This window comes from Alligator mississippiensis, chromosome 12 (genome assembly GCF_030867095.1).
Source record: "Alligator mississippiensis isolate rAllMis1 chromosome 12, rAllMis1, whole genome shotgun sequence".
Lineage (NCBI taxonomy): Eukaryota > Metazoa > Chordata > Crocodylia > Alligatoridae > Alligator > Alligator mississippiensis.
The window spans coordinates 47,304,047-47,321,657 of NC_081835.1; the positions used below are offsets into that span (position 1 = coordinate 47,304,047).

The 17,611-nt window shown below is 46.7% G+C and overlaps 1 long non-coding RNA gene across 1 annotated transcript in view; it reads left to right on the plus strand.

Moving 5' to 3' along the window:
- The window catches only part of LOC109280269 (uncharacterized), a 98,653-nt gene extending 82,746 nt beyond the window's left edge, over positions 1-15,907 (plus strand). The window contains exon 3 of the long non-coding RNA XR_002086514.2: positions 15,269-15,907. This is a non-coding gene — a long non-coding RNA (uncharacterized LOC109280269). The remainder of the gene's footprint in view (positions 1-15,268) is intronic.
- The last annotated feature ends 1,704 nt before the right edge of the window (positions 15,908-17,611 follow it).

Consider the following 17,611-nt stretch of genomic DNA (forward strand, 5'->3'; position numbering starts at 1 on the left):
TAGAGGTACTGGCTCACAGCACACGCAAGACCTTTTATATTAAACTAAGGGTGACAAATGATTGAAGGTAAGGATACACAACCCCATGTTGTGGGCATAGTTGATGTGGGGTGAATTCTCCTAACAACTGGTGAATTGATCATTGAATTTTCAGTTGGGATTATTATTTATTGTATTGCCTATGAATTGATTGCATTTTTTATTTACATGCCCATGAATTAATTGAGTGAGCAGGAAAATTCAGAACCACTTCTAGGCATAGGATGAGCTATGCTATCAGGCTCCCAGGTACCCCTGATTAATTTATATGTGTACATCTCCCCCCCCCCCGCCGCCGACACAAAGAGGACTGAGAGTAAATTAAGGGTGAAGGAAGACCTAGATACTGCCTGCTCACAATTTGCAACAACTGGAGCCATAATAATCTCAGTTGGCACATTGATGGGATGTAGGGGAGGTGGAGCCCCAAGAAACATCATCAATGGGAACATGCTCATGATAGTTTTTACCAGAACAGGAACCTCCCTTTTCTTTATTTTATTTTTTTTTTTTTTGAGATCAAGACATGGTGGGTAAATTAAGGGAAACTTATCATGAGCGGGTAGCCCAGGGGTGGGCAAAATGCAGCCCGGGGGCCAGATGCAGCCCGCCAGGCCATTCTATCTGGCCCGTGGAGCCCCTAAAAAAATTTAGAAAATTAATAGTTATCTGCCCTGGGCTGCCTGTCATATGGCCCTCAATGGCTTGCCAAAACTCAGTAAGCGGCCCTCTGCCCAAAATAATTGCTCACCCCTGGGGCAGCCCAAAGTACCCGGATGTTGACTGCAGAAGACTGCCAGAACACAACAACTTGGTTCAAGAGTATAAGACACCGGCTGTTTTGGCTCAAATGGGTACAAAGGCTAACAGCATAGTAGGCTACATTAGTAGGAGCATTGCCAGTAGATCAATAGAAGTAATTATTCCCCTCTATTCTGCAGTGGTGAGCCCACAACATCTGGAGTGTTGTGTCCAGTTTTGTTCCCTCCCTCCCCACCCTGAAAGGATGTGGACAAGTTGGAGAGAGTCTAGTGGGGGGAAACAAAAAGGTTTTGGGGCTGGGGCATGTGACTTCTGAGGAGAGGCTGAGGGAACTGGGCTTATTTAGTCTAGAGAAGACAGAGTGGCATTTGATAGCAACCTTTAACTATCTGAAGGATGGTTCCAAAGAGGATGGAGCTAGACTGTTCTCACTGGGGACAGATGACAGAGCAAGGAGCATTAATCTCAGGTGGCAGCAAAGGAAGTTTAGGTTAGATATTAGTGTAGCAGGGCACTAAAGTGCCTGCTACTTTGAAAGCAGGGATAGGAACCCAGGTGCAGGTTGCAGGGACAACTGCTTAATGAGGGAAGTGGCCGCACCTGCACCTGGCCTGTGGCTGGAAGGGGCAGGACCTGGCTCCTATATAAATCCCAGGCCTGAGGCTGGGGGGGGGTTCCCTGCTGGCAGCGAAGGGGGAAGGAGCTCTGCCTGAGCGAGCAGAGGGAAGAGGCCTGAATGCACGAGCAGCTTGATACTGGTGAGACATGGAGCACCCCAGGGGTGGCTGGAATAATGTTATAGCCGAGCAGCTAGAGTTTATGTTATAGCCAAGGTGCTTGTGTTTTGTTTGCTGTTTTTCACCAGAGGTTTGGTTGAGGCTATTAGGGGTTGGAGGAGGCCTCATAGGGGGCTCACGGTAGCGTGGAGTCACCAGCCCCAGAGAGGGGGCAGCGATTCAGAAGCCCCAGAGAGGGCGTGGGGCAAGACAGGGCTGCAGAGAGCCCGAGCTCCCCATGAGGTGCAGGGCGAGACCGAACAACGTCTGTCACATCTGCAATGCTTGGGGCGTGGTAAAGGGATGGTTGGAGCCACACATAGCCCATAAGGCGAGGGTACCCCGAAGCACCCATTACTGGATGGGGCCCGCGTACAGTAGGATAACCGCGTCCCAAGAGGATGAAAAGGCAACCTCCCTATAATATATATATAAAATGAAAGACATGGCGGGCGAGAATAGAGGGTGCCCTTTAGGCAACTTGGCATGGTAAGGGGGTGTTTGGGGAGACCACGGTGACCTCTAGGATGCCCTCATGTTACAGTGGTGCATTGGCCAGGAAGGCTCAGCCGTGCGTGAACAAGGAGGGAGAATGGACCTGTGGGCAAGAATAACTTAGGATGGAGTTATAGGAAAGCAGCGGGGCAGCAGCCTGCAAAGTCGGGTGGAATGAGAAATTCCCATTGCACAGGATCTCGTGGAGTAAGACTGAGGCCCCGACCCAGAAACACAAGGCTGGGATAGTTATGGCTCAGGCAGGAAATATGGGAGGCCAGAGACAGGAAAACATGGCCTGGCAACTGAGGACGGATGAGATGGAGGAGAAGATGACCCGGTTGGAGTGGGAGCTAGGAATAGCAAAAGCCCAGGAAGAGAGAGCGGAGGCGAAGGCCTCCACATTAGAGCTACAGGTACAGTCGGGCAAGAAAGAGGGAGGATCGAAAGAAATCAGGCACCTAGTGGCGGTAGAGGCAGAAAAGACTCAGGCAATTGAACAGCTCATTTCCCAGGAGGCTCAGAGGAGCTGGGAGAGGGAAGAGAAATTGAAAAAATTGCAGGAGGAAATGATAGCAGGGAGGACAAAGTCTCTGGAAGCCGGCACCAAACAGGTAGAAGAACATAAGGAGGTGCTACAGAAATTACAGGTAGCAAGAGGCCTGATAGGGGTACTCCAAAAGGAAGTCCATAGCCAAGAGGACCAGATAAGGGAATTACAGGAGGAATTAGAGAGTTGGCAACAGAGAGGTATACGTGCAGAAGATCTTGCACAGGAAATGCGGGACAAGCTGATGGAGAGCCATACACAGGCAGCAGAGACCGACAAGGTGCTCTTGCAGGAGGTGGAAAAGATGAAAATTTTCAGGGCAGGTTATGAGGCAGTGGAGAAACAAAGGCTGTCCCTGGAAGGGGAGCTAAAGACCAAGGAGAGAGAGAATGACTGGTTACAGACCCACTTATGGAGTATGGAGGGGGAAAAAGACAAACTTGGGCAACAGGCACAATCCCTTAAAACCCTCCTAGAAGATAGCCTAGCTAAGGAAGAGGGGACAAGGGCAGACAGTGTGCAGTTACAGCTGGAAGTGCAAACGATGAGGCAAGAAATCCAGGGGCTGGAGACTGAGAGAAGAAGGTTACAAGAAGCAAATGACCAGATGGTTAAAAAGATCCAAGACCTGGGGGAGGGTGAGAGGTTAGACGAAAGATGTGTAGCAAACCTCGTAGAAGCAGGGCAGAAACCTCAGACCTTAAATACCGCGAACATAATGCAGGCCAGGTTGGAGGCTCTGGGAACCCAGCTAGCGGAGCACATGGGGGCCGCCAAGTGTGAACACCAAGAACAGTATAGAGAGATGGAAATATTGAAGGGGTCCTTGAAGGAGGCAGAGGCACTGTTAGAAATAATCCGATCGAGACCTCTGGAGTATCTTGAGCCAACAAAGTTCCCCAGAGACCTAGCCCCAGGGGATCCCAGGGAGGAGGCTGGAACAGGACAGTCCGGAAAAAGCACCAGGAAGGAAAAATCCGCAGGGGAGAATTCTGTGACCCTATAAAAGCAGGCCCCGCCGGCAATCTTAGAGTATTGGACCCGGAGATGGGACCAATGGCAGAAGCACCAGGCGATGGAGATGAGCTGGCTAAGACGCCAGCTGGGAGAACTATTCAGACCCCAGGCTAAGGGAAGAGTTACAGGACCCAGTCAGGGGCAGCCAGGTGGAGTGGACCAGGTAGATGTGGGGATGGCAGGGAAGGGTAAACAGACGGCCCCAAGGAGTGAGACCTCCTGCTTAATTTGTCAGGACTATACACAGGCGGCCCGGGGCCTGGGGCGATATGGATCAAAGATAGGCCCCGCAAAAAAAAGGATCGGTGGAGCACAGACAAGAAAACTGGGGAAAAGGGCAGGAGATGAGGAGAAGGGAACAAAACCCAAAGGGGGGACCGAAGCCTGAAAAGAAACCGCAAATCTATGTGAGGAATATCCCTAGGCAGCTTAAGTGGTGGATGTTGAGGAAACTCATTGAAGAGAAAGTTGGATGGGTAGCCTATGTAAAGATCTATAAGGGACTGGGAGGAAGATCTACTGGCCAGGGGAAGGTAGAGTTGTGGAGGGGAGAAGATGCCCAGAAAACGTTGGAGAGACAGTGGGAGATCTGGGGGAGTCTTCAGGATCTCCAGAAAGTCATAAGGAGATGAGAAACCCCACAACTGGCCCTAGGAAAGAGAGCAGGGTATACAGGGGTTGAATATAGGCAAGCTAGATGTGAGGGAGAGAAGAACCCCAAAAAGTAGACAAGAACTCCCGGGGGAGAAATGAGAAAGTGTAAGCCAGCACACAACGGGGCTCAGTTTTAGGGGAGCAAGGGAAATGTCTTTTCTTCCCCCTCCCCTTCTCACAGGAAACTAGCATGGGAGGAGAGGATAAACCCTGGAAGGCGAGAGCTCAACCGACTGAAAGTTCAGCCTACCAAGGTTGACTAATGTGGGGGGACTGCCCGTGGCGGGGCAACTCCTATGAAATCCCACATGGTGCACCTTGGGGAAAAGGTGAGTAGGGGGTGCCTGAACACCCCCCCCACCCACCCCCCGCGCCGGCCTCTGTATAGATGAATGGTCGGCGAGCAAGAATGAGAGCTTAAGAAGAACAACAGCAAAGACCGCCCTGGTGAGTCAGGGTCTTAAGGCGGGGAGGTGTGTAGCAGGGCACTAAGGTGCCTGCTACTTTGAGAGCAGGGATAGGAACCCGGGTGCAGGTTGCGGGGACAACTGCTTAATGAGGGAAGTGGCCGCACCTGCACCTGGCCTGTGACCGGAAGGGGCAGGACCTGGCTCCTATATAAATCCCAGGCCTGAGGCTGGGGGGGGGGTCCCTGCTGGCAGCCAAGGGGGAAGGAGCTCTGCCTGAGAGAGCAGAGGGAAGAGGCCTGAATGCACGAGCAGCTTGATAGTGGTGAGAGATGAAACACCCTAAGGGTGGCTGGAATAATGTTATAGCCAAGCAGCTAGAGTTTATGTTATAGCCCAGGGGCTTGTGTTTTGTTTGCTGTTTTTCACTGGAGGTTTGGGTGAGGCTATTAGGGGTTGGAGGAGGCCTGATAGGGGGCTCACCGTAGTGTGGAGTCCCAGCCCCAGAGAGGGAGCAGCGATTGAGAAGCTCCAGAGAGGGCGTGGGGTGAGACAGGGCTGCGGAGAGCCCGAGCTCCCCATGAGGCGCAGGGCGAGACCGAACAACGTCTGTCACATCTGCAATGCTTGGGGCGTGGTAAAGGGATGGTTGGAGCCACACATAGCCCATAAGGCGAGGGTACCCCGAAGCACTCATTACCAGACGGGGCCCGGGTACAGTAGGATAACCGTGTCCCAAGAGGATGAAAAGGCAACCTCCCTATAATATATATCTAACATCAAAGTTGTGGCAGGCGAGAATAGAGGGTGCCCTTTAGGCAACTTGGCACAGTAAGGGGGCGTTCGGGGAGAGCACGGCGACCCGTAGGATGCCCTCATGTTACAATTAGGAAAAACTCTCCCACTAGGAGGGTGGTAAAACACTGGAACAGATTACCTAGAAAGGCGGTAGAATCTCTATCCATGGAATTTTTTAAGGCCTGACTCAACAAAGCCCTGGCTGGAATGATCTAGTTGGAGATGGTCCTGGTTTGAGCAAGGGGCTGGAGTAGATGACATCCTGAGGCCCCTCCTAACCCTAGGATTTTTAATTCTGATTTCTCTGATATTCAAGAGGTGGAAAAGTTATTCTCTCCAATCATGAACAACATGTGTCCCCAGCAGCTGGGAAGGCACGGCAGCAGTGGGAGCATGGTGACAGCGGCGGGAGTATGGTGACGGTAAGTGAGAGCTCCTGTAGATGCCGCTGGCACTGTTGGCAGTGGGGGGGTGGGGGGGTGAGCGCTGACCAGGGGTGACTTATTGCTAGCAGATGCTGCTGGCAGTGGGGACAGGGGAGGGAGGGAGTGGCGACCGCCTGCAAGTGCTGCCAACACTGTTGGCAACACCTTTTTGTAGGGGGTGCACCGCCACACTCAGGGAGTGCACGTGTACCCACATGCACCCCTTACGCGTCACCCCGGTCTCCAATGCCTGCATGCTAACTGTACTTGAAACAAATTACCCTATTTGAAGTAGGGTTGGAATGTTGTTGTAGCTGTGATAGCCCAGGAAAGATGCAAGAAGCAAGGTTTGTCTGATAATATCTTTTACCAGACCTTTTCCCTAGCTGTGAGAGATATTAGATAAGCTTGTGGGCTCAAAGTCATTGTTTTACCTGGCATTTTGTTTAGGCTGTTTCTGCCCATTTTTTGATGCATTTAGCAATACCCTTGCATGAACAGTATTTACTATTTCCTATTTGTTACTCATTTTTTCTACTCTATTAAATATTCTAGATATCCAGTGGGGAGGCGAGAAATAATATCATGTGACTAGTGACCAATCACATGCCACAAATAGCAAACAACTGAAAAGAACAACTTGCAGGCTTAAGTTTGTTGGTATAAACTATTTGCCTGAAAGTATCATACCCATTTCCAGAAACTAAGATTGGTCTATCAACAGCACAAGAGCAGGAAAAAGTTCACTGGATATTTTTTCCCTAAGAAATAAAGTTTCTCAGTCATCCTGCTCATCTGTTTTCAACAGGGAACTTGAGATACTGTGTCTAAAAAAAAAACCAACAAAAAAACTTGACTAGAGAATCCCAAACTATTGAACTATCTTATATATACTATAGGAGTTAAAGCTGACATTTGTCAAACATTTGCTAAAGAAGTTCTTTTTATATTGGTAGACATGTGTGCAAGAGATTCATTCATTTAACGGGTTTAGATACTATTAGCAAGTCTAGTGATCATTTCTCTGATTGCTTTGCCTGATGAAATTTGTATTTATTCCTTTACTGTGTATTAAAGGATTTTACTGGGTACATAAAAACCACAGTTTGGTCTCATTAAAGGCAAGCTTTTAAGAGATTTATCCTTATCCACAACGTGTTTAATTCACTCTATTCTGCCTAATGACATAAATCAAAAGTATGAGGCCTTTTATTAATACATTAAATGTGTCAAGTGTGTAAATTAGTTTTTAGAAGAGAGTAGCAGAAATGGAGTAGACTCTTGGGATTGTGGTCAGAGGAGCAAGAGTATGTTGTGAAACAACCCTCGGAGGCGGAAAGTAAGGCAGAGACTCTTGGCCATGCAGTGGCCATGTCCTACCCAAGAGAATGAGTGCTGGGAGGATGAAGGCAACCATGATCATGGAAAAATGCTCCCATGACATCATCTGTGAAAGGCATTTCAGGGGAGCCTTCTGGTGTGGTTCACCTGCATTGTCAGGGTAAACCAGACCTCTTTGCAATATGTTTACACATCTGTGGGGAAGTTGAGGGCCTTTCATTGTGTTTAAATAGTTGCCAGGCTGAATCAGGAAGCCCTATAGTTGCTGCCGATTAGTGGAGAGGGGTGGGGCCACATGACAAGCAGCCCTCTCAGCCAGTCCGAGGCAAGAGGTGGAAGCAGAAGCTATTTTGGGTTCCCATTTGTGCCAGCAGCTCTCCCTTTCCCCTACCCCTTCCGCCTCCCATCAGGCTGCACAGCCAGGCTGCTGCGCCATGAGAACTGCTGGCTTTCCCTGGGGAGCCAGCATTTTATTGTCAGTAATGTTTTTTTTTCCTAAGATTTCACAGGGCATTGCCCAATTTTGTGGACCATGCCAGATGTTGTGATTTCCATAAAATCCACAAAATCGCCGTTTTGGTAGGTCCCTACCTATAATGAACATGAAGGGAAGTGAATGAGGCAGGAGCCCTCTCCTCATTCTGTAACTTGACACTTGCTCTGCACTTCCAGCTCTTATGATTTGCTGTGCTTTTCTTAAGCCCTCAACTCCCAGAGCCCTGTGATGATGGGAGGCTCCCAGCTTTCATCTTAAACAAAACAAAGGAAGTTTCTAGCTGTGGAGGAAAGCTGGAAAACGTGATTTCTAGACACTTAAACACCAGACAGCACCTAAATTAACCCAAGATTTATTTATTTTTAAATCTTATGATTTTAAGCAAACCTCAAAGCATTTGAATGTTAGCATGCATGTGTGTGCGCGCACGCACGCACACACACACACACACACACACACACACACCCTACCTGGGAACAGATGCACCCTGTAGAAACTGGAAGTTTTTAGCTATTTGAACCCCTCAAATTAAACATCTCAATCTCTCCCAAGACACAGATAGGAACTAGGGCTGTGCGAAATGGTCCCTATTCAATTTGGATTTGGATTCGGCCTGAATCAGGGACAGTGATTCGATCCATTGATTTGGATCACTGTCCCTGATTCGATTTGGCCGAATCCGAATCTGACGATTCAATGCTGATTCAGTGACTCAGCAATTCAGGCACAGGCACAGCTTTAAAAGTTTTTTTTTTTACATACCTTGAGTATGTAGCAGCAGTGCAGCTCGTGATTGCTGCCGTGCTGGGGTGCTTGGAGTGTCCCACAACAGCACGAGGGGCTTTCTAGAGTGCTCAGCAGCAAACCCAGAAGTGGACCGGAAATAATTGATTCAGAGAGATTAAAGGGTCCTCTGATTCAATTCAGATTTGGAAATTTGGCCACCTAATCACACCAAATCAAATCAGGGACCTAAGCTTTGCACAGCCCTAGTAGGGACAGATATATACCAGAATCATTAAAGTAGCAGACACCATTAGACAGCTCACACTGACTTCATACAAGTCCTGATGCCCAAAATGACACTGTCTCCAAGATACTAAACCAGCAGCCCACGTATAAAGAGGCAGGGTAGTAGTGCACTAATACTTCTGCTGCTATATGGTGGCATAGTTCCTTTAGATTTGGGGAAGCTATGCTGATTTATGAAAACCTGACCCAAGATGAAAAAGTTTTTTACACCCCTTACACTGAGGAATCTCACTGAAGCCTTGAGCTGCCCGAGTACAAAAGGTGTGAAGGCTCCCAGAAGTTGTAGGATGGCTGTCCATGCTTCTTCCACACACTCCCATAAGGCTGAGCAGAATGTTACCCCGAGATTTAATACCACTAGATCCCTACCCTGTATATATTTGTGCTTCCTGGGAATGGGGGAGGAGCCGTGAAAGAGGTTCAAGACTCCAAGAAATTCTCCTCTAATATCCTGTCAGTAAATAGTAGGTTCTTCAGATGCATCCTTGGTGACACAGAGGGCACAGCTGTGTGTATGTATCACACAGATGTTCTGCTTTGTATGTTTACTACGGCAAAGCTAGATTTTATCAGGCAGGAGTCAAACTTGTTTCCAAGGAAGATGGACTGTCTGTGTTCAAAGATCTAATTACCAAGGATCCGGATTTTCCATGGGAAAATCTGGATCCCTGCTAATTACAACCACCACCCACCTCCGCCTGGTGCTTTAGCAGGAGCCACTACACTCTCAACCCCTCCTTCTGATACAAAAATCACTATACAATGTGTCAACCCACTCCACTGGACTGGCAGAGTCTGGGTGGGAATGGGACAAGCAGCTTAGATACTAGGACCTGCAAAAAGTTCTCTGGTAGCAGAGTTATGGATGGCATTAATTGTCAATGGGGAAGGAGGAACGGGGCTTGCAGTACCACTCTGGTGGTACCCCAGTAACCTGGCTGCTTTCTTAGGCTGGCAGCCAGCACTGACATCTGCTGCTTTGTACCTGGGATTGTCCTCCAGAGGGATGTTTGGTATCTCAAGGGCACTGAGCTGAGAACCAGTTGCAGGAACAAGTGAGGAGGCAGTAGCCTGAACTCTAGGTGATAAAGCAGCTCTGGAGCTCTAGGTGATAAAGCAAAAGGCTTGTAGAGCTGATGAAGGAAATGATTTCCTGTCTCACAAAACTAAGACATCAGAAATGTCCCTGCTCTGCACTGGGACAAAAACCAAACCTTTGCTGTGTTCCTGAGAGGACGAGAGAAGAGAGACCGACTGATCCACCCTAGAATACTTGATAGCCCAAGGGTAGAGCAGTCTGGGTTGGGAGACAGAGGTTCAGGTCCTTGCTCTGCAATTCTCCTGAGCACCACATGAGTGCCCTTACCATCATGACATTGGCTATTCCAGGATAGGTCTGAACCAAGAAGAACAAGGACTTCTTTTTATGTTCCTTGCATCCCTGGCTGGTGCCTGACTACACCACTGCTCTGGTCTCTCACTCTTTTCTGTTCTGGACATAAGAAACCTTTCCCAAGAAAAAATGTTTCATTAGAACTGGTACCTTCAGGCAACACATCTTTGTTTGAGAAATATCTGCAATTTCTGACAAAAGCCATTTAACTGAAAAATTCCTACCTTGCCCTTGTTCTAACCTCTTTCTAGCTATCTCACATTCACTGCAGCATCTGAGCACCTTCAAAGAAAATGAGTAGGTGGTTTCTTGATGCCTGGTTCTTTATCCCTTCCCATCTCAGGGCAGCAGGGAGTCATTTTAAGATCACTGTTATTTTGCTGTTGAGGGAAAGCTGTGGCACAGAGGTGGCTTTGCATTCACCCAAGAAAACTAGAAGGGCTCCTAGGCATCTCAATCCCTTAAGGAAAGAAGCTCCAACACCAGCACACAGCCACTGCAGAAGCTGCATCTCCCAGTAGAGATGGCCACAAGATCTCTTGTGAAAATTTTTTACAGAAAAAAAAGATGGGAGGGGGAAAGGATTTTCAACTACATAAAAGGAAAAAAAAAAAAATTCCCTTCAGAACTGTAATTGCTTTTTCAATCTGAAAACTGAACCCCCATAAATGGAGCTGTTGCGTTTTTAGGCAATTTTCATTCACAGGTTCTATGTCTTTCAATTTGTTAACAAAAAGCTGGAATTTTCTACTGAAATGTTTGCTTCCTTCAAACGGTTTAGTTCTGCCAGGCATTTGTCTCCAGCCTCCTCAGCTCTTACTCTTGATGTAGACACTACACACAACTTATCTCCCAATCCCTCCGTCCCCTCTCCCCACCAATATTGTGCTTCCTCCGCTCCCTTGCACACCCCTCCAGCTCAGTGCCTACAACATTACCCATACTCCTTGTAGTAAGTTGCCCAGGCAGCATTGTCCAAACTGGGCCTTGAAGGTAAAATGTTGAAATATTGTACAGTCAAATGAGCCTGGGACAGCATTGGCCTCTGCAGGAGCTTTGTATTTATTTTTAATCTCTCACTGCCTTTGTTTGAAATGGATATGTAAGGGGAAAATAGAGATAAATTAGCCCCATTCTTCTAGGGAGAATAAAGTGACCCTGAACAAAGACAAGCTGAGGAGGCGAGGTATTGTTCCAGTGGCACAATGCCTGCCCCAATCAAAACAGAAATGAGATGAACAAATGCTAATTTCTCCTTTCCACAACGAGAAGCAGGAGCAGAAATGCTAATGGTGTCCACAGAGGGCCGGAGATAAAAGTCTGTGTGTTTGTGTGTGTGCATGCGGATGGGTTTGAGCTCAGAGATAAGCTGGCAAACAAGGTAATTAAAATAATTAAAATGCTAAACAAAGGGGGGCATGAAGCTGAATGAGACAAAGGGTGGGAGGGGTGAAGCGGCAGCGGTGGTGGTGGGGATAATACATTAGCTCTGTTTCTAAGAAGTGTCAAACCTTTTATCTTCACCACCGAAAAAGTGGAAGAGTGACAGACAAATAGGGGGACCTTGGGAAGGGCAGCCAGATGGGTTAAGTCACTATGAATGAGCTCAGCAGGATGAGAGGCACATTTAAAATGGTTTTATATTACAGCCTCTTACCTTGGGGGGACCCAGGGATCGCTGTTAAGACTCTACTCTTTTTCATTCTGGAGCTGCAAGTCCAGAGGACGGAGAGGAAAGATTCAGGGCTTGTCAATATTGAAGCACTCAGGAAAGTTAAACCAAATTAACGCCCTCTAGTCAGAGGGGACCAGCAGGCATTGGGGGAGTCCCTGTTCCCCTGAGTACTACCAGGAGTGACTAGAAATAACGGTCACAAGCTGGCAGAGGGGGGATTCAGACTAGACATCAGGAGGTGCTACTTCACAGTTAGAGCGGCTAGGATCTGGAACCAACTTCCAAGTGAAATGGTGCTGGCTCCTACCCTGGGGGTCTTTAAGAGGAGGTTAGACAAACACCTTGCTGGGGTTGTTTGACCCCAGTACTATTTCCTGCCATGACAGGGGGTCAGACTTGATGATCTGCTCAGGTCCCTTCTGACCCTACCAACTATGAAACTATGAAACTAAGGTATGAATCTCAAGTGGATTTGTTAACTTGTATGAAACCACTGTGTGGGCCATTTGATTCATAAATGAAGTGGCCTTAATTCGGTTTACCATAGTTCCCACTGAAATGAAGTGAAATCATAGAATCAGAATTGGAAGGGCCCTCAAGAGTCACCTACTCTGATTCAGTAAAAATGGACTGAATTAAAGCAGGTTTAGCTGATTGTGTTGATATCAGGATTTAATGCTACTCAACAAATCCTGAAAAATATCTTACTTTATTATTACTTCACACTTGGTAAGTCACTAAGCATGCCTACACTGGGAGTTAATGTGAAGTAAGTAATGTGCTGTAAAATCACCCCCTTGCTTACTGTTCAAAGTCCCCTGTACACAAGTTCCTCAGAGGAACTTACCAACTACTGACAAACTTACTTTCAGGACAAGGCCAAAATCACTTGTAGCTGCCTACCAAAAACACAAGAAGTTTTGCTTTCAGCTATTTTGGGAGCAGACAGAAGTGCAGCTCCCTGGACTAACTCATGGCGTTTTACAGAAAGCACCATGAGTTAAACCAATCCTCCTGACCCAACAGATGCTAGTTCCAATTTGGAGCAGATCCAGAGAGAGAGGCTGAGTCTCTGCAGCCTCATCCTATAGCCCTGCCTCCCCTCTCCCAGCCCCCAGTGCTGTCTCAGGATGGGAAGGGGAGAAGGCAAGGGAGGGAGGTCCCTTCAGGGGTTTTCCCAGCCTGCACTGGAATAGGCAACCACTCCACCCACCAGCACTGTCTGGGCACCCCCCAGAATGAGCTCCCTCTGCTCCCTTCCCCCCCGCCTCCCATTCTGAAAACAGTGCTGACACAAGTTAATGAAGGTGCTCCATTTGGGAGTACCTTCATCTGAACCCTCATGTAATAAGGGTTCAGATGGTTGTGGACTGGGCCCTTTTAAAGCACTCTGCAGCTGTGCACTTGTGTTGGATCATGGCTGTAGAGCGCTTTCAGGGCCCAGACCAGGAGAAAATTGTCACTTCTGTCTGCACCCCTTGTGACAACTAACTCTAGTCTGAGACACCCTCCTTACTGTCCTCTGGAATTTAGGCTCCCACCTGTACCAAATAAAAGCTTCCTGGTAGGTGGGGAACATCACTGCATCTATCACAGTTGGAGGCCAAGGCCTCCTTTGCCCATGATATTCTGGTCTGTATTAGAGCAGAGCAATGTTCTCCTATCAAAATGGGGTTTCATATGTGGGGATGAGAGGATCAACATTTTTGATGAAAAATGAGAACCAGAATGTTCCTCTGTTCAAATTTTCCACAAACCTCTTTGCTATTCTCCTATAAATGTTTACTGGAAACCAAACAAACATTTTTTTCCTAAATGGTTCATTTTTTCAGCTTTTAAAAAAGTTCATGGGAAATGTTGATGATAATGAAAAGTTTTGCAAATTTTCCTCAGAAAATTATTAAAACTCTTTCTTCTGCTGTGCCCTATGCTGTCCATTGCTCTGTCCTCATCTGCTCATGCTTGATTCTACCCTGCCCTGCCTGGAGGTTTCTGTTCTCCAGAGGAGGCAGAAGAGTGGCACCCACGTGAATCTAGAAGGTCCCATATAAAGTACTCCTCTCCCAGTCCATGGGCAAGAATGGGGCTAACTAGACTGGACGTGCTTGTGGACACAAACACTCTCTAGGCTCTAGAGCTGCCCCAGGAATCTGGGAGCTGGTCACACTGCAGTTCTCCTGGGGAGAAGCCAATAGCTCCTGAAGTGAGTAAGACCTTCCCTTTTAGAGCAGGTTTATCTCTAAGCATGTGTCATCCTGGATAGCAGCTTTTTTCATAAATCAAGATTTCCCTCCTGTCCCTGTCTTCTGGCTTCTGTCCCATCCAGAAAGAGCACAAAACAACTCCTCTGCCTAAAGAAAGGTGTTTGTACCTGAAAGTGTGCAAAGAAGAATTTTTCCAACTATTTTAGTTGGTCTAATAAAAGATGTTGGATTTACACAAAGAACCTTGTCTGCCTATGTCCTTAGACCAACACGGCTACAACCAACACTCTTCACTGCCCCTGCACTCCTCTTATAAAAACACCCACAACTAGCTTCCCACTCCCCCGTTATTTGCCCAGATTGTTCCATGCCTTGCTCTTACCCCTCTTCACCTCACACACACTGCTGAGAGGTGCAACAGTTAGGAAGGAAAAGCTGCTATCTGCAAATAGAGATGGAACGGATGGATTCCCCTCCTAAGCTGGGAAATGAAAAAGAGAAACCTTTCTCTTCTCAGCAGGTTTTTCAAGTCCTCCACCATCCTTTTCTCTTGGAAAGAAGTAAATAGGGTGCTTAATGTTTTCAAATAAACTGTCTGAGACTCTTTTCTGCTCTTCTAGAGCTAAGATGATAACAGAGTACCGTTCACCCTGGGCTGGTGAGCAAGATCTTTGATTATACAGATCACACTAGGAATCTCTATGCTCTGAGCTTTACCATTCATTTTGTCTTTAATGCCAGCCAGCTGCATTCCTTACTAAGCAAAACAGCAAATTAATTGGGAGCTCCCCAACATTATTTAGACTGTGAACTCTTTGGGACAGAAGCTCTTTTTATTCTGCCATTGTGCAGTGCTTAGCACAGTGTGGTCCTACTGCAGGACTCGGGTGCCTGGGTGGACTGGAGGAAAATATCCAGTGGGCAAAACTCTTTTTGTATGAGAAATGCTGATTGGGCCACAGTGAAGGATGAAAATTTGTACTAATTTTGCCAAACTCTTCTTCATGGCGGGGGAAGAAATACCTACTCTTAAAAATAAGAAGCAACACTTTCAAAGTGAAGCATTTGGGTTTTTCCAAATTTGAAATCTTCCTTAAATTTTAATTTGGAAAAAGTTAAGGACTCTCAAAAACAAGGTGACACCGTGTTTCTTGCCAAATGAAACATTTTATTGGACTCTGACAATTTTTTTGTCCTCTTTCAGAACTGCCAGCAAACCGGAAAAAAAAAGAATCAGCTCTTTGCAAAGCTTGACTCCTGCTCTTTATGGTAATTCAGCTATATAATACCCACACCATTAACTGCTTCACTGCTTCTCTGCACTACAGAACTCATGCTGCCATGTTCTGCTCATGATCCAGTGCTGTCACAAAAGACTGTCATGACATATCTAGTAGAGGCATAAAAGAAGAATTTTGTCCATTGTGTATGGCTGAATGTGCCTGCTACAAAGTTTACAACACTGCTAGCCAGGAACCTATGGATCATGCCTATTGTCATGCTTGTATGGAATCCGTTTATTTTAAAACATGGGGAAATAAAAGAAAACAGCTACCATCGCAAACAGGTTTCCATACAGTTTCAGAACCAGCTTTGTCACCCTTGTTTATCCAGGGCTGCACCCTGTGTAGAGCTCTATATAGTTCAGAGTCATCTAGTGGCCAGAAAATACACTGCCAATAAACATATGACAGCTCAAGCTGTCTGTCTATACATGTATATGAACTTTTAGATGCACAATAAATGCACACAGATGTTGTGTCTTTGCTGATTGAAGAGTGGAAATTGCTTGTTGCTTGACTTGGCCAGCAATAAAACTCAGCAGTTCTGTTCTCTCCCTGCTGTTCCAGGGACAGAGAATAATCACAGTGCAAAGCCTGAAAGTGCCAAGTGCAGAAGCCTGGAGAGGACACCCCACTAGCAGTTCCGCTGAATCGCACAATGCCTGTGGAAGAGGCTTTTCCAATTAGTTATGTGACAGTGGGCTTTCAGCCTATGTGCATTCAACTGCTACTTTCTCTGGCCCGTGAGAACATGGAAAAAGGACAAACACACCTTTATGAACTTGGGAGGAGAAGCTAGCTCCATGCTCAACATCATAGTTAACCCTCAGTTAACCCAAACATTCCCCAGACTGCCACCAAATGGATGTTCAGGAGCATGGGGAAACATTCATCTGCCCTGTAGCAATCACTCTGTAGTCTTAATTAATTTTCTTTATTGTGGTTTCCAAATGGCCCATCTCTCTGTAGTACCCTCTTAGCTCCCTGCGCCTCCTACTAGCATATCCTTTGTGAAACCCTCACAGCACAGATCATGCAACAGAACTGGTCAGAAAAGTGAAGCACATGCATTTGCAAGAAATGATGCAGCCATCTTCTATTCTGCAGCTTTGGAAAAAGAACATTATACAAATTTAAAGCCTTAGTTTTGCAAATGGGGATTTTCAAAATATTTTGTTTGGAGTTTCAGGGGGTTTTTGATTTCCGCTCTATTTATCTTCTTTTTTATTTCATCTTTTCACTTGGTCATGAGGGAAGAACAAAAGAGGAAGAAGAGGGAGGGAAAAAGGGGGTGGGGGAAGTAGTCAGAGGGGATGAAACAGAATAAATCAAACTCGTTCCTGGAACATTCAGATTCAAACCTGGAAACATTTTAGTTCTATGGGAAAAAAGGAAAATAAAAAAATAAAAAGCAGACTTTCCCCATTTCCAAACAAGATTTCTGAGTGGTAAAGAAACTTCTGAATGAAAATTTTTGTCTGACTATATTGTGTGGTTCCCCAAGTGCTCTTTGTGTTGTAGATATGTTTGCAAGAGAGGCCAGAGTGTGGTAGGGGCTAGAGGAAGAGACACCTTACTACAAGCAGATGCTGGAGTCACTGGGCATGTCTACATGAGATGGTACGTTACTGTAGCAATGCACTACAGCAACGTAGCATGCGTGGGCAAAAATCATGAAATGACCTCCCAAAGGAAGTACTAAATGACAGCCCAGTAACAATGGCACCATAGGGGCACGTGTAGACGCAACCATCGTGATGTAGTAGAACACAGACTGGTCACATTCCACTAGACTATAAACAGACATTGTATTTGTCCCAGGATCAACCAGTCAGCAATCATCCAGATGTCCATGTTCATTGTCCCAGGATAAATAATTTATTCCAGGACATCACAAAGTGCATCTGAACAGCTATCCTGAAATTGCATCATTGAATCAATGGCACAAAATTAGCAGTACATTCAGCTGCGCACTAAACTCCGATTAGCATGATGATTTGTGTACAAGCCAATCCCAGGATATTTCTGTTCTGGGACAGAAAGAGGCACAACAATCATCTTTACATGTGCTCTGGGGGTAAGGGGGTGGGGCGGCACTTAAGCTCTCAGGAGCTGCTCTAATTAAAGCACCTGCAGTGTTTCATATATTCAGCGTCCCACATTTCAAAATGGCGGCGAGGGCACTTTAACTAAAGCTCGTTCAAGGAGCTTTAGTTAAAGTGCCTCCGCCACCATTTTGAAGCATGGGGACAGTAAATACACCA